Genomic DNA, 15,956 nt, shown 5'->3' on the forward strand with positions numbered 1-15,956 from the left:
CGCACCGGGAGAAGCCACAACAGTGAAAGGCTCACGTACCGCAAAAAAAAAAAAAAAAAAAAATTGATAATCAAAAGTTTACTAGCATCCCACAGATATGCACTAATAATATTTCAACCTTTTATTATGAAAACAAAATTAAAACAATTACACTGGATCTTTGAGAATCAGCCTGAATTACCTTTCTAAATGCAACAAAGACCGTGAAGGATGGGTTTCTTGAGAGAGTCAGAAAACACCAGCAAAAGTGTGGTGTCACAGACACCAAGGGAAAAATTACCTCAGATGGAGCAAACAGTCAATAAGATTAAGTGGTGCTGAATGATCAAATAAGAATTTAAAGTGCCTGGCTGGATTGGGGGTCACCAAACTCATTAGGAAGGGCCATTTCAGTCTGATGGTCATGGTGGACACCAGACTCCAGTGCGCTGAAGACAGAATGGGAAGTGAAGTAGTCAAAATGGCAGGTATAAGCATTCCAATGAGTTTGACAGTGAAAGATAAAAGGAAGGGCACAGTGGAATTGAGAGAGGTTTTCCTAAAAGTTGAGAAAGGCTCAATCACATTTAAATACTGAAGGGAAGAAGTTCACTGAAATTTCAAGAAGAGGAATCGTGCAGTAGAACATGGTTCCTGAAAAGGCAAAAGCGTATGTGATCTTGAAGAAAGGTGGAGGGATTAGGCTTAGATGATAGAAGGAAGAGAATAGATTCATCTTTCATAGCAGCAAGTGGGAAGGGGGAAAGGGTGGCTCCTTGGGCACTGAGTCAGTCACAGGAAGAGGAAAAAGTTCCCATCTGATGCCTTCCATTTTAATAAATAAAAGAAGTTGCTACATCACCCATGCCTCTGACTCTTATAAATTAGATAGTATTTCTTCTTTTATCCATTTTTCATTTGCAAGAATAGAGGGACAAGAATGGTCAATAGTTAATTATTTAAGATGGTCAACGGTTACATAATATTATTGGTGTATTCTTTTGATAATCCATGGTTCTTTTTTTCAATCCATGAACCCACCATCTCACACACACACACGCACACACACACCCCAATTTGAACACAAAACAAGGTCTAAGCTGTCCTGTGACTCATCAGTATGTTCTCAAATTGATAACATTTATACTTAAGTTACAAATCGGTACAGGATACACTCAAATAATACGTGATCTTCGAGTTGAAGTGTTGAAGTAAATGTCTCCTGCAAAGATGTAGGGCTCTCTCATCAGGACACAGGGTACTGGAAAATCACCTGCTAAGAATGTGGCCATTATGTAGGTTTTGTGTGCAAAACAAAGGTAGATGAGACTGTACCTTGGCGGAGCTGTCTGACGTGCCTCTGTCGCTGCCCAAGTGTTTCCCATGCCCTTGGCGGACTCGGGAAGGGGAGGAGCCTGCCAGACCAGTTGCAAAGTGCAGAACATGCCTCAGGGCCTCCATTCACAATCCAATTTGCCTCAGTGACTGTGCCCAGCCTTCACACCACAAAGCTGACCTTTCAACACAGGTAAGTTCAGCAACAATCACTTGGCTCAGTCATCGATTCTGCCTCATGCCAGAAATTCTGTAGTCCCGTGGTGGCGGTGGCCACTTGGCAGCAACTTACAGGAGGTCTGCTCTGGCATAGAATAAGGCTGTGTGTGTGTGTGTGTGTGTGTGTGTGTGTGTGTGTATCTTCTCCATAGTTAACAGGTGATGCTTGCAGGAAGGGAGGATGAGAAAAGATAGAGAAGGTCTGAATAGAAACAGCACCTCTGTTCTCTTTCTGGCCATTGTCACAGCACCCTAGCTATGTCCTGACTTCAACGGGGGTTTCTAAATACAAGGAAAAGGAAGGAAGGAGGGGGAAAGAAAAAAGGAAAAAAGAAGAGAGAGAATGCAAAAGCTGGGAGGCCTGAGAGGCTGAGTTAAAATCACCCTGGACGGGACTTCCCTGGCAGTCCAGTGGTTAGGACTGCACGTTTCCACTGCAGGGAGCCGGGCTTCGATCACTGGTCAGAGAACTAAGATTACACAAGCTGCATGGTGCAGCCAAAACAATAAATAAATAAAATCATCCTGGAATGTGCCTTTGGTTGGAATATCATTTCATCTTTTCTGCCTTTACTTTCTTCAATTCAAACTTTGAACTCAATGAAGTGGTTACAAAGAAACCTCTTTTTGTTATAACTTTCAAACCTTCCATATTTATATTTACATTCCTATAACAAATTTCCCTAAATCAATGGAATAGCAAGGACTCTTTGCGGCATTTTTGAAAATATTTTTTTACTCAGGTCAACACAACACAAGGATAACTACTTGTTTAATATTACCAGCGTGGACAGACAACTGGATAACTTGGGCCAAAATCTTCCTTTGTCAGATGACCAAAAGTTCACTTGACACTGAGCTGGGAAAGAAACAGAGACAAATGCTACAAACAGTCAAAAGCATCTCCTTTGTAAAGATGCTCCTTCCTCATATAATTTCCAAATGTGGTTCTACAGTAAAGAGTATATCCACTGTGCTTAATTGAAACGATTTTCATTTTGAAAACAAGCTCCTCTGTTCTTTTTTCACCTTAGGGAACTATACCTGCAATTGATTTCAAGAAGGAAGTGAATCTAGGTTAACTCCCCCCGCCCAGCACTGGAGGACCCCTTGCTCTAACTTCAGCGGGGAGAGAACTCAAAAGTAGCATCTAATGATGCTTTTAGTGCAGTCTCTGGCACAGAGTAAATGGTCACTAGCTGTTAGCTATTTTTATCCAATTGGAAGAAAAAGTCAACTGGTACTAAACAAAACCAAAGGCTGTGAATGTAGGGGGAAAAAGTAAAGGAACAAAGGAAAGGCCAATGGCTATTTGTAAGTAATGGATATTTTTAAAAACACTGATGAAGCAGGGAAAATGGAATCCAAATTCCAGGGAATTAAAGAGCAGTTAACAGTAAGTGTACGGTAAGAAAATGGAGGCAAGGATAAGACTACTTTTGAGTTTGCCAGTACAGAGACATAAAAAGCTAGTATAATACAATAAAACACTATCTGGGCATAGAGTTCATCAGATGACCAAATGATTCCCCTTCAGAATGCAACATTTATTCTTATATCAACTGACCTTTTCTATATCAACTGACCTTTTCAACAGACATGCCCCTCTATATGCATATGTAAATACATGTGTATTACTTATTAATAATATGTGGATACATGTGACAGATAAATGAAAGCTTAAAACCCCAGACCAACTAAAACATGATATGAATTCTCAAAAACCACATGTTTTATTGCAATCATTGTTCTGTTTCCTGCCAAGGTCAACTCAAAGTTATCTTGCAATGTTTTGGATTCTATTCCTCTCCCAAAGTTAGAACGGTGTAATATGAATGCTCCTTTCACAAGTGGCCACCAATTCAGCTCAACATTTTACAGCTTGCCTCAATAGCCTTCTACCTGCAATTCTTTGAACGGGATCCTGCTCAGCCAAGTTCCCTTGGGACAATTTCTGGCTTTAATCCAAGTCCTTAGTGTTGATAACCCTCCTCGCTACTCAGCACTCACCAGAATTCATAGATGATGCTGTGAGGTTGTTCAAGAAGCTGAATGCAACTCAGGTCATTTGTTGTCCCTCATCTCTCCATTTGCCATGTTGCTGATTTGTTTTTTTCACATCATGCTTCCACTATATATTTTAGCTGGTTTTTTTTTTAATTTCCCCATTTAACTGATCACCAGATTTCAGTTATCTGCAGTGAATTTCAAAGCCATCTAGGTACCTGTCCATATTTGCCTAACATCCCACCAGAACGCTCTCCTCATCCTTATGTATTTCTTCATCCACCACTTTGTCATTAACTTTCAACTTGACCTTCTTTAATTTTCTTCTTCTCATAGCTCCATAATTTCCTCTATCTAAATTTCTCCCTATGGATTGGAAGTGAAGTTCTTATATGCAATAGGATTTATTTTTTAATTATAATTTGTATTATAAAGGTAATTAAAACACATCACAAATGATAAAAATTGGACAATCACCCCCAAACACACAATTACGTGTTTCCTTCATATTTGTTTTCTTGTGCATAAATTTAACTTAGTTGTAACTCTGCTTCAAATATTTTAAACAACGTAAATAATAAGCATATAAAATTTATAATAATAGTATGTATGTAGTTTTCTATAAATTTTTTCACTTAACATTACGACATAAGCATTTTTAATTGAAGTATAGTTGATTTATAATATTGTGTTAGTTTCACGTATATAGCAAAGTGATTCAGTTATATTTTTTCATATTATTTTCCATTATAGGTTATTACAATACATTAAACATTGGTCCCTGTGCTATACAGTAAGTCCTTGTTGCTCTATTTTATATATCGTAGGGTATATCTGCTAATCCCATACTCCTCATTTATCCCCTCCCTACCTCCCTTTCCGCTTTGGTAACCATAAGTTTGTCTTCTATGTCTGTGAGTCTGTTTCTGTTTTGTAAATAGCTTCATTTGTATTATTTTTTAGATTCCACATATGTGATATCATATAATATTTGTCTTTCTCTGTCTTAACTTCACTTAGTATGATCATCTCTAGGTGCATCCATGTTGTTGCAAATGGCATTATTTCATTCTTTTTATGGCTAATATCCCATCATACACACACACACACACACACACACACACACACACACATATATATATATACACCACATCTTTATCTGTTCATCTGTTGATGGACACATAGGTTGTTTCCATGTCTTGCCTATTGTAAATAGCGCTGCCATGAACATTGAGGTGCATGTATCTTTTCAAATTAGAGTTTTCATCTTTTCCAGATATATGCCCGGGAGTAGGGTTGCTGAATCATATGGTAGCTCTATTTTTAGTTTTTAAGGAACTTCCATACTGTTTTCCATAGTGGCTGTACCAATTTACACTTCTGCCAACAGTGTAGTAGAGTTCCCTTTTCTCCACACCCTCTCCAGCATTTACTATTTGCAGACTTTTTGATGATGGCCATTCTGACCAGTGTGAGGTGACCTCGTGGTTTTGATTTGCATTTCTCTGATAATTAGCGATGCTGTGCATCTTTTCATGTGCCTGTTGGCCATCTCTATGTCTTTTTTGAGAAAATAACATAAGCATTTTTCATGCTGCTAAATAGACTCCATAATTATGACTTTAATAGCTAGGTAACATGCCATAATATCAGCTACCTTATTGTTGGACATTTAATTTATTTCCAATTACTTACTAGTATATAATAATGATGCTATGCATATATTAGTAGGTACAGCTTTTTCTCGCATATTTTGAACTATTTTCTTAAGATAATATCCCAGCAGTGGAATTAGTTGGGTGCAAACACATATTTCCAAGTTACCTTCCAAAAGTCATACCATCTTGCTACCATTATGTGAGGATACTAGTTTTGTTATATCCACATGAGCATAGAATGAATTAATGTCTAATGATGGTCTAATATATTCATATTGTACTCCATAGTTGTTTGAGCTAAATTTATCAATCTGATGCAATTTCAAAATTTTTCCATGTTAATTTCTTCACCTTACAAACTCATGTTCAGAATGTTGCCCTAACCAAGAAATGATGCCAGAGAAAAGAGATAAAGTCAAGTAAAGTGTTGTTGCTTTATTAAAAATTTTAACAACTTAAAGATGTGGTCTTGCTTATCATCTGTCTATAGAACAGGGAACTTGTTACTCATATTTTTCTCTTCTACCTGGCTATTATCAGGCGTAAAGCTCCATTAGGTCATTATTTCACATTTAAATAACCTGAGTAATTAGCTTTATCAGTTAGAGATGACAGATGTGGTATGTTTAGTATAAAGACACTATAAAATCCAATACCCCTAAGTCTATCATAATGTTTTATTACATGAAACACCTCAAGAGATGGACCAGATCTCTTAATTGTTCTTCAGGTACTTAAAGGTAATTAAATCACATAAATGTGATATTTCAAATTGTAGCTATTCATTAACCCCTCCAGTGGCCACTCACATGCCAGCAAAATGGCCAGTATTAGAAGGAACCAGCCCTCGATGGCATTCATGTTGTATCTGTAATCTCACAGCAATATCTGAATCAATGTACAGAAACCCATTTTCTGTATCTCCTTATGCATCTTCCCCTCTTGAAAAAGGGGAAATGTGGACAAGTGACTTAATAGAAGTATATTAATGAGGTTTCCTTAAAAGTGACTGAGATGTTATGCAATTTTATCATGTGCACTAACAAATCTGTTGAATTTCCTTGGATTGTGTCAAAGATGCTTCAGGGGAGAAGTCAAAGTTCTCTTTTGCTTGCAATGTTGACAAATTATTGAGAACAAGCTGATGATGTTTACTGGCTCAGCAAAGAGTAACGATTTGTCTGAATTATGAAAGGTACAAATAATTGACAAAATTTGACTATAGGTCAAAGGCTGCCTCCACACAAGAAAGAGGACCCAAGGAATACACAACCCCTGTTCTGTGCAAGAGAGTCTACAAAATCTTTTCAGTTTTTCAGAGATATTTTTTCTTTTTGTGGCTAATATTATACTTTTTGCTACTACTACATAACCAACAAATTTATTCAAGCTTTTAATGCATTTTCACTAATTGGTCTATTATGGCCAAATTTTGAACTTTGGCAAAATAACAAACCTATGCATGATAAACAAAGATAGACTTCTAAGTAATTAGCTCCAGAACAACTATGAAACATGGTCATGAAATAAATGCACATAGACTTATGGGTCCTTTGCCAATCAGGTACAAGAAGCCATACTTCTTGTAGAGGTTCAGCTATACTTCCTGTGTGGCAATTTCTCCAGATGACATTTTCAACCTTGTCTATTTTCTGGTCCTATTCCTAAGTACAGTGATGGAGATTCTCTGAAGATGTGTGGAGACAAAAAAAAAAAAAAAATTGTCACAAAACCACAGTGTCCCATGTCCACTCATCATCTCTGGTGTTTTTCCTCTGGGTTTCACAGAAATACAAAGGCCCAAGAAAGCTAAAAGTCTATTAACTCTCTTTCTTCTAGACATGATCCTACTTAAATCATTCTAGAAAGGGTTATCCCATTCTCCAGGGGAATGAATTTCACACCGTACTTAGAAGAATATTACCCTCATATAAGTAACAAGATGAACTGACACAGGCCACTTTGGAGAGTATGAAATCCCTGACATTTCTTAAAGTTGAATCATTCTAGGGAAACAATTTGAATGAATTCATTGGCATTACCCCCTTTGAAGCACCTACACAATTTTCAGTATTTGAATGACAACTACAATAGTTTATGATTCCTGTAGTTTCCAGAGAGAAGTAACATTTTTTGCACCTCATTAATCTCGATTTGTTTACACATGTCAGAGTCCTCAATTTAGCCGATACGTTGCTTGGCAATCTCAACCAAGCATTGCTCCACTTCTCATGAAAGACTAAGGCTTTTTTTTTTTTAGTTTTTGGAAGAAGAAGATTTCTTGACAACACATAATACCTATTGGATAGTTCACTTGGTCAACTGGTCTGATAGCAGAGGTTTTTCCAGACCCAATTCTCTTTCATAGGCCTCAGTGTTAGGCAGAGAATATATAGCTCTTCTCTGGTGTTTTGTTCTCTAGAGAAAGAGTTACATAGAAATGCATAAATAAATGGAATTCTTACTCCCAATTTGACTGATACCTTCATTCTTACCCTGTCATTGGCTCTGCCATATTTCTTAGTAGTGTGTTTTGTGGTCAAGTGAGTTTAGTCTAAGATAAGTCCATAGGAATAGAAGATACAGGAAACACTGACTTTTGTTGGCCAATTTGTTTCTGCAGCAAGGCCATCATCCAAGACTTCTAACGTCCTCAACACATGTTCATAAATAGACCAGTGCATGAAATGAAAAGAGGCAAAATCCCTAACTTTGTGAACAGTGTCGGATCAGTTGATTTAATATTCCTTGGTAGTCAGGAAAGGGGAAAACTCCAAAAGAGCTCCTTCTCCTGGTAGAGAGATTTAGTTATCATATGCATATTTATTATACTCTCAAATCTTAGTAATAGAGCCAAGGATATCCCCATTTAAACAGCTATAAACTGAAACTCAAAGAGATAGAGCCTCATATCCCATAGAAAGCCATCCGAGGGAACACATGGACCATGATTTCTTATTTTGCAACTCACTAGATTATTTTCCTTCCCATATGGCTGACTTGGTTGCTATCCAAATGAAGCAGGATCTTTTACCTAAAAAACAGCCTTTTCCAATTAACCAAATACATAATATAGAGAAGAGATTCTTTTAAAGAGTCAAGGACTGATCTCTCCTGGAGGCAAGCTACTGGATTTGAGGGACCAGAGGCCAAATGGGTAATGACAAATTCCAGGTTTTCATGTTTTGGTTCCTTGAGCGCCTGAAAGCATATGGAATGAGATTCTTTTCTGAGATGCTGCAGTGATGACAGGGAGAAATGTTGAAACTCACAGGATTTTAAGGAATGAAATGTATAGGGAGTTTTGGGGAGAACAATAGTAGAAAAAAAGTAATATAAGATCTGTCAGAAAATATCCTCAACTCTTACTATACAATTTGCCTTCTAAGAAAAACAGTCTTGACTCATGAAAGATGGTTTCATGGAAAAGAATAACTGGCATGCAGTACCGATAAAGCAAAATTGTAAACAAGCTAAATGGAGGGGGAAATTAAGAGAAATAAAGAAGACAAGGCTTAAAGGAAGTTTATGGGTTTCCAAAATAGATTTGCTCTGCTTTCTGTGCATGGATTTTAGACAAATCACTTTATTTTCATTAGTCTCCTTCTACCTAATGTGAAAATTAGGTTATTTGGGCAGACGATAGGAGGTGATTTTGACAATCACTTAGCACAATGCTTACCATATAGTGGCCAACAGATGTTAATTTCTCCAATGATGTGAGTCTAGTCTATAATCTCATTTAATGAAACATAGCTTATCTTATACACATTGTCCATTGAAGCAAGTAGCTGAAATTTAAAATGCACTAACAAAGATGAGACAATATTTGAATAATTATGAGGTCCACTAAATAGATTATAAATTAACTCCAGGTTCTTGTTCTTACATTGAAAGCCTTGAAACATTGTAATATACTTATTTTAAATGAGAAAACATCTTTGGATACAATTCTGGATATCTCAGCATATTCTTTTCTTACATTACTGTAGGTATAGGAATGTGCCTACCTCAAAAGTAATCTGTAAAAAGTAATCAAACTGGACTTCCCTGGTGGCACAGTGGTTAAGAATCTACCTGCCAATGCAGGGGACAACGGTTCGAGCCCTGGTGCAGGAAGATACCTCATGCCACGGAGGAACTAAGCCCGTGCGCCACAACTACTGAGCCTGCGCTCTAGAGCCCACAAGACACAACTAGTGAAGCCTGCGTGCCTAGAGCCTGTGCTCCACAACAAGAGAAGCCACCTCAATGAGAAGCCCGCACACCACAATGAAGAGTAGCCCCCACTCACCGCAACTAGAGAAAGCCCACGCACAGCAACGAAGACTCAATGCAGCCAAAAATAAATAAATAAATTTATTTTTTAAAAAGTATTCAGATTAATTCATTCGTTTAGAACTGACAGGTAACACAAATGAGACTAGTTCGAATTAGTCAGATGTCAATTCAAAACTACATTTGGCCAAGGGAATGTGGATCAATCATTTCTAGATTACTCAATTTTTTCAGAATAAGACAAAAATCATATGTAAAATCCACTGATTTAAATGTATTCTCAAAGATTTTTAACATTGCATGGTATGAAATACTCCTAACAGAGCCCTGAATGTAGCTGATAGGTCACTGCTTTGAAATCAACGATGTAATACGATTCAAGGAAGTTGTCAGCTGTCACAGGGAAAATCTAAGATTCTGAATCATTACTATACACAGGACATGAAGTAGTAGCAACCGTTGAAAATGAAAGGTCACAAATGGTTTGGTTACTCTTGAAAGGAAATCTCAGTAACTTAGTTTCCTTTAGTAACTCAGCATTAGTTAATTATGTAAACCCTTCTTATTCTCAAGGATCCACCTAAGAACCTATGGTTTGTCTTAATCAGTTACACTTAAAACTGTTAAATTATTAAACTGTAGTTATTGCTCACAAAGAGATATTTGGTGTATTTTAAAATGAATCATATATTCATATGGGATATTTAAGAAAGTATTTTTAAACAAGAAATTGCTATAAAAATATTAAGTTCTTACCATTTTATTTTTTTTGAATTTTATTTTATGTTTTTATACAGCAGGTTCTTATTAGTTATCTATTTTATACATATTAATGTATATATGTCAATCCCAATCTCCCAGTTCATCCCACCACCAACAACCCCACACCATGCTTTCCCCGCTTGGTGTCTATACATTTGTTCTCTACATCTGTGTCTCTATTTCTGCCTTGCAAACCAGTTCATCTGTACCATTTTCTAGATTCCACATATATGCGTTAATATATGATATTTGTTTTTCTCTTTCTGGCTTACTTCACTCTGTATGACAGTCTCTAGGTCCATCCACGTCTCTACAAATGACCCAATTTCGTTCCTTTTTATGTCTGAGTAATATTCCACTGTATATATGTACCATATTTTCTTTATCCATTCGTCTCTCGATGGGCATTTAGGTTGCTTCCATGACCAGCCTATTATAAATAGTGCTGCAATGAACACTGGGGTGCATGAGTCTTTTTGAATTATGGTTTTCTCTGGGTATATGCCCAGTAGTGGGATTGCTGGGTCATATGATAATTCTATTTTTAGTTTTTTAAGGAACCTCCAGACCGTCCTCCATAGTGGCTTTACCAATTTACATTCCCACCAATAGTGCAAGACAGTTCCCTTTTCTACACACCCTCTCCAGCATTTGTTGTTTGTAGATTTTTTTGATGATGCCCATCCTAACCAGAGTGAGGTGATACCTCATTGTAGTTTTGATTTGCATTTCTCTAATAATTAGTGATGTGGAGCAGCTTTTCATGTGCCTCTTGGCCATCTGTATGTCTTTTTGGAGAAATGTCTATTTAGGTCTACTACGCAATTTTGGATTGGGTTATTTGTTTTTTTTATATTGAGCTGCATGAGTTGTTTATATATTTTGGAGATTAATCCTTTGTCTGTTGATTTGTTTGCAGATATCTTCTCCCATTCTGAGGGTTGTCTTTTCATCTTGTTTATGGTTTCCTTTGCTGTGTAAAAGCTTTTAAGTTTCATTAGATCCCATTTGTTTATTTTTGTTTTTATTTCCATTTCTCTAGGAGGTGGGTCAAAAAAATCTTGCTGTGATTTATGTCAAAGAGTGTTCTTCCTATGTTTTCCTCTAAGAGTTTAATAGTGTCTGGTCTTATAGTTAGGTCTTTAATCCATTTTGAGTTTATTTTTGTGTATGGTGTTAGGGAGTGTTCTAATTTCATTCTTTTACATGTAGCTGTCCAGTTTTCCCAGCATCACTTATTGAAGAGACTGTCTTTTCTCCATTGTATATCCTTGCCTCCTTTGTCATAGATTAGTTGACCATAGGTGCGTGGGTTTATCTCTGGGCTTTCTATCCTGTTCCATTGATCTATATTTCTGTTTTTGTGCCAGTCCCATATTGTCTTGATTACTGTAGCTTTGTAGTATAGTCTGAAGTCAGGGAGCCTGATACCTCCAGTTCTGTTTTTTTCCCTCAAGATAGCTTTTGCTATTCGGGGTCTTTTGTGTCTCCATACAAACTTTAAGGTTTTTTGTTCTAGTTCTGTAAAAAATGACATTGGTAATTTGATAGGGATTGCATTGAACCTGTAAATTGCTTTGGGTAGTATAGTCATTTTCACAATATTGATTCTACCAATCCAAGAACATGGTACATCTCTCCTTCTGTTAGTGTCAGCTTTGATTTCTTTCATCAGTGTCTTATAGTTTTCTGAGTACAGGTCTTTTCCCTCCTTAGGTAGGTTTATTCCTAGGTATTTTATTCTTTTTGCTGCAGTGGTGAATGGGATTGTTTCCTTAATTTTTCCTTCCGATCTTTTGTTGTCAGTGTATAGGAATGCCAGAGATTTCTTTGCGTTAATTCTGTATCCTGCAACTTTACCGAATTCAATGATTAGCTCTAGTAGTTTTCTGGTGGCATCTTTAGGATTCTCTATGCATAATATCATGTCATCTGCAAACAGTGACTTTTACTTCTTTTCCAATTTGTATTCGTTTTATTTCCTTTTCTTCTCTGATTGCCATGGCTAGGACTTCCAAAACTATGTTGAATATGAGTGGTGAGAGTGGATATCCGTGCCTTCTTCCTGATCTTAGAGGAAATGCCTTCAGTTTTTCACCATTGAGAATGATGTTTGCTGTGGGTTTGTCGTATATGGCCTCTATTATGTTGAGGTAGGTTCCCTCTATGTCCACTTTCTGGAGTGTTTTTATCATAAATGAGTGAATTTTGTCAAAAGTTTTTCTGCATCTATTGAGATGATCATATGGTTTTTATTCTTCAGTTTGTTAATATGGTGTATCACAATGATTGATCTGCATATATTGAAGAATCCTTGCATCCCTGAGATAAATCCCACTTGATCATGGTGTATGATGCTTTTAATGTGTTGTTGATTGTCTTCTAGTATTTTGTTGAGGATGTTTGTTTAATAAATTTATTTATTTATTTATTCATTCATTCATTCATTCATTTATTTATTTTTGGCCATGTTGGGTCTTCGTTGCTGCATGCGGGCTTTCTCTAGTTGTGGTGAGCGGGGGCTACTCTTTGTTGCACTGTGCAGGCTTCTCACTGCGGTGGCTTCTTTTGTTGTGGAGCACAAATTCTAGGCATGTCGGCTTCTGTAGTTGTGGCATGTAGGCCTAGTAGTTGTGGTTCGTGAGTGCAAGAGCGCAGGCTCAGTAGTTGGGGTGCACGGGCTTAGCTGCTCCACGGCATGTGGGATCTTCCCGGAGCAGGAATTGAACCCATGTTCCCTGTATTGGCAGGTGGATTCTAAACCACTGGGCCACCAGGGAAGTCCCTTGTTGAGGATTTTTGCATGCATATTCATCAGTGATATTGGTCTTTAATTTTCTTTTTTTGTAGTATCTTTGTCTGGTTTTGGTATCAGGGTAATGGTGGCCTCATAGAATGAGTTTGGGAGTGCTGCTTCCTCTGCAATTTTTTGGAAGAGTTTGAGAAGGATGGGTGTTAGCTCTTCTCTAAATGTTTGATAGAATTCACCTGTGAAGCCACCTGGTCCTGGACCTTGGTTTGGTGGAAGATTTTTAATCACAGTTTCAATTTCATTACTTGAGATTGGTCTGTTCAGATTTTCTGTTTCTTTCTGGTTCAGTCTTGGAAGGTTATACGTTTCTAAGAATTTTCCATTTCTTCCAGGTTGTCCATTTTATGGGCATAGATATGCTTGTAGTATTCTTTTATGATGCTTTGTATTTCTGCAGTGTCCACTGTAACTTCTTTTTATTGATTTGAGTCCTCTCCCTCTTTTTCTTAATGAGTCTGGCTAAAGGTTTATCAATTTTGTTTATCTTCTCAAAGAACCAGCTTTTAGTTTTTGATCTTTGCTATTATTTTCATTGTTTCTATTTCATTTATTTCCGCTCTGATTTTTATGATTTCTTTCCTTCTACCAACTTTGGGTTTTCTTTGTTCTTCTTTCTCTAGTTCCTTTAGGTGTACAGTTAGATTGTTTATTTGAGATGTTTCTTGTTTCTTGAGGTAGGATTGTATTGCTATAGATGTTCCTCTTAGAACTGCTTTTGCTGTATCCCATAGGTTTTGCATGGTCGTGTTTTCATTGTCATTTGTCTCTAGGTATTTTTTGATTTCCTCTTTGATTTCTTCAGTGACCTCTTGGTTATTTAGTAACGTACTGTTCAGCCTCCATGTGTTTGTGTTTTTTACATTTTTTCCCCTGCAATTTAATTCTAATCTCATAGTGCTGTGATTGGAAAAGATGCTTGATATGATTTCAATTTTCTTAAATTTACTGAGGCTTGATTTGTGACCCAGGATGTGATCTATCCTGGAGAATGGTCCACGTGCACTTGAGAAGAAAGTGTAATCTGCTGTTTTGGGATGGAATGTCCTATAAATATCAATTAAATCTATCTGGTCTATTGTGTCATTTAAAGCTTGTGTTTCCTTATTAATTTCCTGTCTGATCTGTCCATTGGTGTAACTGAGGTGTTAAAAGTCTCTCACTATTACTGTGTTACTGTCGATTTCATCCTTTATAGCTGTTAGCATTTGCCTTATGTACTGAAGTGCTCCTATGTTGGGTGCATATATATTTATAATTGTTATATCTTCTTCTTGGATTGATCCCTTGATCATTATGTAGTGTCCCTCCTTGTCTCTTGTAATATTCTTTATTTTAAAGTCTAATTTATATGATATGATTATTGCTACTCCAGCTTTCTTTTGATTTCTATTTGCATGGAATATCTTTTTCCACCCCCTCACTTTCAGTCCATATGTGTCCCTAGGTCTGAAGTGGGTCTCTTGTAGACAGTATATAGATGGGTCTTCTTTTTGTATCCATTCAGCAAGCCTATGTCTTTTGGTTGGAGCATTTATTCCATTCACATTTAAGGTAGTTATTGATATGTATGTTCCTATTACCATTTTCTTAATTGTTTTGTGTTTGTTTTTGTAGGTCCTTTTCTTCTCTTGTGTTTCCCACTTAGAGAAGTTCCTTTAGCATTTGTGTAGAGCTGGTTTGGTGGTGCTGAATTCTCTTAGCTTTGGCTTGTCTGTAAAGCTTTTGATTTCTCCTTTGAATCTGAATGAGATCCTTGCTCGGTAGAGTAATCTTGGTTGTAGGTTCTTTCCTTTCATCACTTTAAATATATCATGCCACTCCCTTCTGGCTTGTAAAGTTTCTGCTGAGAAATCAGCAGTTAACCTTATGGAAGTTCCCTTGTGTGTTGTCATTTTTCCCTTGCTGCTTTTAATAATTTTTCTTTGTCTTTAATTTTTGTCTATTTGATTACTGTGTGTCTCGGTGTGTTTCTCCTTCGGTTTATCCTGCTTGGGACTCTGTGCACTTCTTGGACTTAGGTGGCTATTTCCTTTCCCACGTTAGGGAAGTTTTTGACTACAATCTCTTCAAATATTTTCTCAGGTCCTTTCTCTTTCTCTTCTCCTTCTTGGACCCCTATAATGCGAATGTTGGTTCGTTTAATGTTGTCCCAGAGGTCTGTGAGATTGTCTTCATTTCCTTTCATGCTTTTTTATTTCTGCGGCAGTGAATTCCACCATTCTTTCTTCCGGATCATTTATCTGTTCTTCTGCCTCACTTATTCCACTATTGATTCCTTCTAGTGTATTTTTCATTTCAGTTATTGTATTGTTCATCTCTGTTTGTTTGTTCTTTCATTCTTCTAGGTGTTTGTTCTTTAATTCTTCTAGGTCTTTGTTAAACACTTCTTACATCTTCTCAATCTTTGCCTCCATTCTTTTTCCAAGGTCCTGGATCATCTTCCCTATCATTATTCTGAATTCTTTTTCTGGAAGGCTGCCTATCTCCACTTCATTTAGTTGTTTTTCTGGGGTTTTATCTTCTTCCTTCATCTGGTACATAGTCCTCTGCCTTTTCATTTTGTCTATCTTTCTGTGAATGCGGTTTTCGTGCCACAGGCTGCAGAATTGTAGTTCTTCTTGCTTGTGCTGGCTGCCCTCTGGTGGAAGAGGCTATCTAAGAGGCTTGTGCAAGCTTCCTGATGGAAGGGACTGGTGGTGGGTAGAGCTGGGTGTTGCTCTGGTGGGCGGAGCTCAGTAAAACTTTAATCCACTTGTGTGCTGATGCGTGACTTCCCTCACTGTTGGTTGTTTGGCCTGAGTGGACCCAGCACTAGAGCCTACATGCCCTTTGCTGGGGCTAACGGCGGACTCTGGGAGGGCTCACGCCAAGGAGTACTTCCCAGAACTTCTGCTGTCAGTGTCCTT

General features: G+C 37.3%; 1 long non-coding RNA gene across 1 annotated transcript; it reads left to right on the forward strand.

The window, feature by feature from the left end:
• Window positions 1–321: 321 nt before the first annotated feature.
• LOC125961659 (uncharacterized) lies at window positions 322–9,571 on the forward strand. Its single transcript, XR_007472636.1, has 2 exons — window positions 322–1,507; window positions 9,191–9,571. It is a non-coding gene; the product is annotated as an uncharacterized LOC125961659 (long non-coding RNA).
• Window positions 9,572–15,956: the final 6,385 nt, after the last annotated feature.

The sequence above is a fragment of the Orcinus orca genome, chromosome 17 (genome assembly GCF_937001465.1).
Source record: "Orcinus orca chromosome 17, mOrcOrc1.1, whole genome shotgun sequence".
In the NCBI taxonomy this organism is placed as follows: domain Eukaryota; kingdom Metazoa; phylum Chordata; class Mammalia; order Artiodactyla; family Delphinidae; genus Orcinus; species Orcinus orca.